We start from the raw sequence: 8,001 nt of genomic DNA on the forward strand, positions 1-8,001 counted from the left end.
CACATACCCTGAAAACACATACCCTGACACATACAATGGCACTGACGCATACACTGACGCATACACTGACGCATACACTGACATGACACATACACTGACACGACACATACACTGACACATTACACTGACACGACACATACACTGACACGACACATCACACTGGCATGACACATACAGTGGCATGACACATACACTGACACATCACACTGGCATGACACATACACAGACACATCACACTGGCATGACACATACACAGACACATCACACTGACATGACACATACACTGACATGACACATACACAGACACATCACACTGACATGACACATACACTGACACATCACACTGACATGACACATACACTGACACATTACACTGACATGACACATACACTGACACGACACATACACTGACACATCACACTGGAATGACACATACACAGACACATCACAATGACATGACACATACACAGACATATCACACTGACATGACACATACACAGACACATCACACTGACATGACACATACACAGACACATTACACTGACATGACACATACACTGACACATTACACTGACATGACACATACACTGACATGATACATACACTGACACATCACACTGGCATGACACATACACTGACACATTACACTGACATGACACATACACTGACACATTACACTGACATGACACATACACAGACACATCACACTGACATGACACATACACAGACACATCACACTGACATGACACATACACAGACACATTACACTGACATGACACATACACAGACACATCACACTGGCATGACACATACACAGACACATCACACTGACATGACACATACACAGACACATCACACTGACATGACACATACACAGACACACCACACTGGCATGACACTGACACACATCACACTGACCTACCTGACTCCTACTTCCTGCATTACTCACACACAAACCCCCTCCATACAGCTCAATGGATCCATCCTCCTCCTTACCTCTGCTCTTTGATGCTGCCTTCAGCGACCATCATCCCACCGGGCCTCTCCGACTCCTCCGCACTGCCAGCGCCGTCCACCCGCTCCGCCGGGGCCACGCCAGCGCCATCCATCCGCTCCGCCGGGGCCACACCAGCGCCGTCCACCCGCTCCGCCGGGGCCACACCAGCGCCATCCATCCGCTCCGCCTCCATCATATCCCCGCCAGGACCAGGCCAGCGCCGTCAACCCCGCTCCATGATGTCCCCGCCGGGCAGGAGGTCAGCTGACCGACCTCTCGAAGCTCCCATCTCCGCCGAGCCCCGCCCCTCCGCTGCACTCACACAGACACACAGCACCGCTCCAGAGGGACAGGCTGGAGCAAAGGAGTCCCGGAGCGGCGCTGTGAGATGAGTACGGTGGGGCGCTCAGCGGGAAACATGGGGGATTGGTGGCGCCGGTGGAACACCACAGGGGGGGCGAGAGAGCAGAAGAGGAGCTCACACTGGGCAGAGGCCGTAGTTGCGCCCTAGGTGGTAGTGCGCCCTAGGCGGCTGCCTACTTCGCCTAGTGGTAGCGCCGGCCCTGCTCTGAGATCAAATGAGATTTGGCTCTTTCAGGGTGATGCAGCCATAGTAGATTTTTTCAGGCACGCTCAACCCTCTTGACAAATGCCAAGATGGTCACCTTAGGAAACAAACAAAAAAAACAAGTCAACACCAACAACATAAAAAGAAGCCTACCGCACCTAGTATTTCCAGGCGGTCTCCCATCCAGGTATTAACAAGGCGCGACCCTTTCTAGCCTCTGAGATCAGCAGAGATTGGGCGCTTTCAGGGGGATGTGCCCATAGGCAATCTCTTTGGGCACTCTCATCCCTCTTGAAAAATGCCAAGATAGTCACCCTGGGAAACAAGCGAAAAAAAACAGGTCAATGCCAACAACATAAAAAGAAGAATACGGCACCTGGTATTCCAAGGCCGTCTCCCATTCAAGTACTAACTAGGCCCAACCCTTCTTAGCCTCTGAGATCAGAAGAGATAGGGTGCTTTCAGGGTGATGTGGCTGTAAGCGATCTCTTTAGGCACTCTCAACCCTCTTGACAAATGCCAAGATGATCCCTTTGGGAAACAAGCGAAAAAAACAGGTCAACACCAACAACATAAAAAGAAGCCTGCGGCATCTGGAAAACCCAGGCGGTCTCCCATCCAGGTACAAACCAGGCCCAACCCTGCTTAGCCTCTGAGACCAAACGAGATTGGGCGCTTTCAGGGTGTTGTGCCCATAGGCAATTTCTTTGTGCACGCTCAACCCTCTTGACACATGCCAAGATGGTCACCTTGGGAAACAAGGGGAAAAAAACAGGTCAACGCGACAACATAATGAGAAGCCTACGGCACCTGGTATTCCCAAGCTTTCTCCCATCCAGGTACTAACCAGGCCCATCGCTGCTTAGCCTCCGAGATCAGATGAGATTAGGCTCTTTCAGGGTGATTTGGCTGTAGACACTCTCTTTGGGCACTCTGAAGCCTCTTGACAAAGGCCAAGATGGTCACCTTGGGAAACAAGCTAAAAAAAACAGGTCAAAGCCAACAACATAAAAAGAAGCCTACGGCATCCAGTATTCCCAGGCGATCTCCCAATCAAGACACTAACCAGACCAGATCCTTCTATGGCACCTGGTCTTCCCAGGCAGTCTCCCATCCAGGTACTAACCAGGCCTGACGCTGCTTAGCCTCTGAAATCAGACGAGATCGGGTGCTTTCAGGTTGATGTGGCCGTAAGCGTTCTCTTCAAGACACGCCTAACCCTCTTGACAAACGCCAAGATGGTCGCCTTGAGAACAACAGACAAAGCCAACAACATAAAAGGAAGCCTATGGGCTTACAGCGGACCTTAAAAGATGGGACCCACTAGCTCTGTCATGGTTCGGACGCTGTAATGTGTTGAAGATGAACGCGTTGCCACGACTTCTGTATCTACTACAAGCCTTACCTATCAAAATACCCCAGACTTTCTTTCATTCAGTTCGCTCAATCTTTATCAAGTTCCTCTGGCGCGGAAAACATATGCGTATTGGTAGGGCAATGCTATTGCGACCGAAATTGCGGGGAGGTATTGGCTTCCCGGACCCTGCTCTATATTACACAGCGAGGCACATGACACCGGTGGTTGACTGGTGCCGGTGTTCTGCCATATACTGTCCGGCCATGATATAGTGTCCGCTGTGTACTCCGAAGCTGAACGGCTCCTGCGCGGTGAGTGGAGGTGGTAGCCCCACCATCCAAGCGGACATAGGGTTGTGAATATTAGAGGGCCCCTCGCAGGCGAGCTTCGCTCGCCACGCTTCGGGCTTGGCTCCGCTGCGCTCGGCTCTTTTATATTCTTACTCTATGTCCACTTGGATAGTGGGGATAGAACCTGTACTCAGTGCGCAGGTGCCGTTCATGCTCGCAATTTTCGGAATCTGTGTTGCTGTGTACTGCGCATGCGCAGTACACAGCGGACACTATCCGATGGGGGACCATATGTGATAAGACACCGGCATGGGGAACTGAAGCTATGGGTCAAGCTAGAGCAGGAGATGGCGCGGGTTCCACTGGCTGGTCTGCCTTGGGCGGGGAGGCCATTGGAGCCCTGTGTGACTACTCACCCATTAATTGGCCCCTCGCTCGCTGAGATGGATAGTTTTTTTTACCTTTCCCACCTGACTAACTTCCCTTCTCCTATGACCCCAATTATTGGACATCCTAGATTCCCTCCAGGCCTGTCTGACCAGGCCTTTACCAGGCAAGCCCCGAAAGGGCTTCTGAGAGCAGCCCTATTTCTTGGACCCACGGGCTTGATTCCCATGGGAACCATACTGCTAGAGCAAGTACCTGTTGCATTGGATAGCTGGAGAGCTAGACAGCTAATCCATTTCCTCGGATCACTACCTAACCATTCGTTCTTCTCTAGACAATTCCACCCCTTCGAGGAACTTTGCCTGGATGATGGCCCAATTCATGGTTCCCTCTCTAGGTCCTACCTAATCCTGACAGATGCACAATCCTCCACGGATCCACCCTTCCTAGCTAAATGGAAAAGGGACTTACAAACTACATTCTCCAAACCACAGAAGGACAGAATACTCTTTTTCGCCCATAAGTCGTCACTCTGCAGTAAATATCAGGAGATCTCATATAAGCTGATCACACGCTGGTATCGTACACCGGTGGTGTTGGCCAAAATATTCCCCGGTCAATCTGACCGCTGCTGTCGCTGTGGGCAACAGGCTGGCACCATTCTCCACATTTTCTGGGAATGCCCTAAATTACAAACATTCTGGCAGCCTGTCCTGAGACTCATCCACAAGTTCACAGACATTTCGTTAGCCAATGATCCCGCAGCAGTTCTTCTCAATCTAACTCCTATGTCGAGAAAGCGTTATCATAAGTCCTTACTTAAACATCTCCTCAAGGCAGCTAGGGCCTGCATCCCAAGTCAGTGGAAAGAGCAATCTGCTCCAATGGTGACCCAGTGGTTTGCAAGGGTTAATGATATTGAACGAATGGAAGACCTGACTGCCACAATGAGGGATAAAACGGAGGAGCATGGGAACAGATGGTTCTACTGGACCCAGTTTCGCTTTTCGGAAGAATACCTCCGCGAGACATAGTAAGCTCATGGTGATCGTTGGAAAGCTGTACACGTGCTATTCTCCTCAGACTTCTTACCATTGGCTCTGATATCCATGCAATATGATCGTTTGTTTGTAACTATTTGTATCACACATTCTGTGAAGTTGCCTTTGCATTGTATGTCGCATACTACTAAATAAAAAAACAAAAAAAAACAGAAGCCTATGGCACCTGGTATTCCCAGGCGGTCTCCCATCCGGGTACTAACCAGGCCCGACACTGTTTAGCATCCGAGATCAGACGAGATTGGGCGCTTTCAGGGTGATGGGGCCGTAGGTGATCTCTTCGGGCACTCTCAACCCTCTTGACAAATGCCAAGATGGTCACCTTGGGAAACAAGTGAAAAAAAAACAGGTCAATGTCAACAACATAAAAAGAAGAATACGGCACCTGGTATTCCAACGCCATCTCCCATCCAGGTACTAACTAGGCCTAACCCTTCTTAGCCTCAGAAAATAGAAGAGATAGGGCTCTTTCAGGGTGATGCTGCTGTAAGAGATCTCTTTGGGCACTTTCAACCCTCTTGACAAATGCCAAGATGGTCACCTTGGGAAACAAGCAAAAAAAAGAAAACGAATCAACGCCAACAACATAAAAAGAAGCCTACAATAACTGGTAATCCCAGGTGGTCTCCCATCCAGGTACTAACCAGGCCCGACTCTTCTTAGCCTCCAAGATCAGACGAGATTGGGTGCTTTCAGAGTGATGTGGCCATAGGCAATCTCTTCAGGCACTCTCAACCCTCTTGACAAACACCAAGATGGTCACTTTGGGAAATAAGCGAAAAAAAAACAGGTCAACGCCAACAACATAAAAAGAAGTCTACGACACCTGGTATTCCCAGGCGGTCTCCAGTCCAGGTACTAACAAGGCCTGACTCTATTAGCCTCCAACATCAAACGAGATCGGGTGCTTTCAGGGTGATGTGCCCGTAGGCAATCTCTTCAGGCACTTTCAACCCTCTTGACAAACGCCAAGATGGTCACCTTGGGAAACAAGCAAAAAAATAAAAATAAGTCGGAAGCTAGAGACAATACGGCCCTAGTCCTCAATTTAATCCATTCGGCGCATGTACAGGGAAGGCCCTTGCTTATGTTGTCAACGGACGCGGAGAAGGCCTTTGACAGGGATGCCTGGCACTTTATGCAGGCCACCCTGGAACATATAGGTCTTGGCCCCAACATGATGAGCTGGGTAATGTCGCTTTACTCCACGCCATTGGCAGCGGTACGGGTGACCGAGTGGTGCTCGGACTCTTTCCCCATCACTAATGGGACGAGGCAGGGGTGCCCTCTGTCTCCCTAATTTTAATTCTGACACTGGAACCACTTATGTGTCACGTTCGGAATGACCCGAATATTACTGGCATATCCAAACCCTCGGCACACCACAAAATTGCGGCGTACGCTGACGATCTAATTTTTTCCGTCTCCAATCCACACATTTTGCTTCCCAAAATACTTGCGTCTCTACAGCAGCACGGCAGCCTATATGTATTGAATCTATCGGTTCCGGATGGTGAGGCCAAGAGGCTCCGCTCCTCTTTTCCATTCTACTGGGCTGAAAAATCTATACAGTAACTGGGCGTTGACATCGCAGCGGATTTAGCGCAATTGTACCTGCTTAATTTTGTCCCTCTCCTGGATAGACTGAAATCTGATTTGGGAAACTGGCATGCTTTAACACTGACCTGGTTCGGGCGCTGTAATGCATTCAAAATGATGGCCCTCCCTCGGATCTTATACATGTTCCAGACATTACCGATCCGGTTACCCCCAATTTTTTTCAGACAACTGCAGGTGCTGCTCCGGGACTTTATTTGGGCGCGCAAACCGCCCAGAGCCCGTTTGCAATTGCTTGCCAGACCAAAGGACAAGGGGGGTCTGGGTCTCCCAGATCTCAGACAATACTACAGAGTGACTCTGCTAGCGAGAGTCGTTGATTGGCATTGTAATGGCCCACACAAGCAGTGGGTGGAGATGGAGATTGAGGATGGTTCCATTCCCCTATTGACCTCCCCGTGGCTCCTGTCCTCCCTACCAAAAGACCTCAGAGGTCACCCCGTAGTGGGAGCTACGTTGGCTGTTGTGCGGAGGTTGTTCCGCTGCACACACATTGCTCCCCTGCCATCACCAATGACTCCGGTTATAGGTAATCCAGACTTCCCACCGGGATTTACCAACAAGAAACTGCGACAGTTGACAGTGGTGGGGAAACAGCGTCTGGGAGAGGTGTGGCCCACGGGAGGGCTCCTGACCACGCAAACTGTCGCCGAGCTTTCTGACCCTCCGCTTGACTTGTTTAGTGCTTATCAACTTCGTCACTTTCTTCTGGCCATACAAAGGGCCCCCTACACTCCTAGAGACCTGACACCCTATAAATCCATCTGTCACAAAAGGGAACCTGTGCGACACACCCTCTCCCTCCTGTACAACCTATTGCGTAGTCAGGAGGAGGAGTCGACCCCACCATTTATCCACAAATGGGAGAGGGACTTAGGCATCACATTTACCCCACAACAGATAGGGAAGATCCTGACCTTAGTACATAAAGCTTCCATCGCAAACCAATATCAAGATACAAGATAGTCTCACGCTGGTATAGAGTCCCATACCTTCTGAATAAAATGGATAGATCGATCCCGGATGTTGGTTGGAGGTGAAATTCAGATATGGGGACCATGGGACACCTTTTCTGGGCATGCCCAACCTTGAGGAACTTTTGGGTTCCCAGTAGCGTGCCTTCTACACTTGACCGAACAGCCTGTTCGAAAATACAAAAAAACCCTCACGATGCAACTCCTGAATGCCGCCCGGGCCTGCATTCCCGCACTGTGGAGGCAGCCTCAGCCCCCATCCAAGGTGCTGTGGTATTCCAAAGTCAATCATATTCTCCGGATGGAAGAATTGACCGCCACCCTTCACAACACTGAAGAGGCATTTAGTGTTACATGGAGGCCCTGGAGGTATTTTACTGGTACTCGAGACTACATTCGGGAGGTGAGCAGTGCCCCCGTCCCAGAAAACGACTGAACATCTAACGTTTACCTACGTAGGCCATGTCTGCCCTGGGTGGCATTCCCCCCCTCCCTTTTTGTCTTTATTTTTCTTTTTTTCCCCGCCGCCATCCCCCCACCTCCTCTCTCTCCGTCTTTGCACTCTCTTCTTCCCCCGTCCTCCCTTTTAACTATGCCTTGTCTCCTTACTAGCCTTCAGGACCCAGAAGAACCCCAGGGTTCTGGACATGACCGGCTCATATTTTACTCTGGTTCACGTAGGTCATGATAAGCTGGCTCGCTGTGGTCCCAGTTGTTCTCCATGATTACATTTGTCCGAACGGAGCTGCA

General features: G+C 50.3%; 3 pseudogenes; all 3 read right to left on the minus strand.

The window, feature by feature from the left end:
* Window positions 1-2,363: 2,363 nt before the first annotated feature.
* On the minus strand, window positions 2,364-2,482 carry LOC143937224 (5S ribosomal RNA; annotated as a pseudogene).
* A 2,332-nt stretch (window positions 2,483-4,814) lies between these two features.
* On the minus strand, window positions 4,815-4,933 carry LOC143937365 (5S ribosomal RNA; annotated as a pseudogene).
* A 322-nt stretch (window positions 4,934-5,255) lies between these two features.
* Window positions 5,256-5,374, minus strand: LOC143937506 (5S ribosomal RNA; annotated as a pseudogene).
* Window positions 5,375-8,001: the final 2,627 nt, after the last annotated feature.

The sequence above is a fragment of the Lithobates pipiens genome, unplaced genomic scaffold, assembly GCF_037356315.1.
Source record: "Lithobates pipiens isolate NorthernLeopardFrog02 unplaced genomic scaffold, aLitPip1_a1.2 Scaffold_28, whole genome shotgun sequence".
Taxonomy (NCBI): Eukaryota; Metazoa; Chordata; class Amphibia; order Anura; family Ranidae; genus Lithobates; species Lithobates pipiens.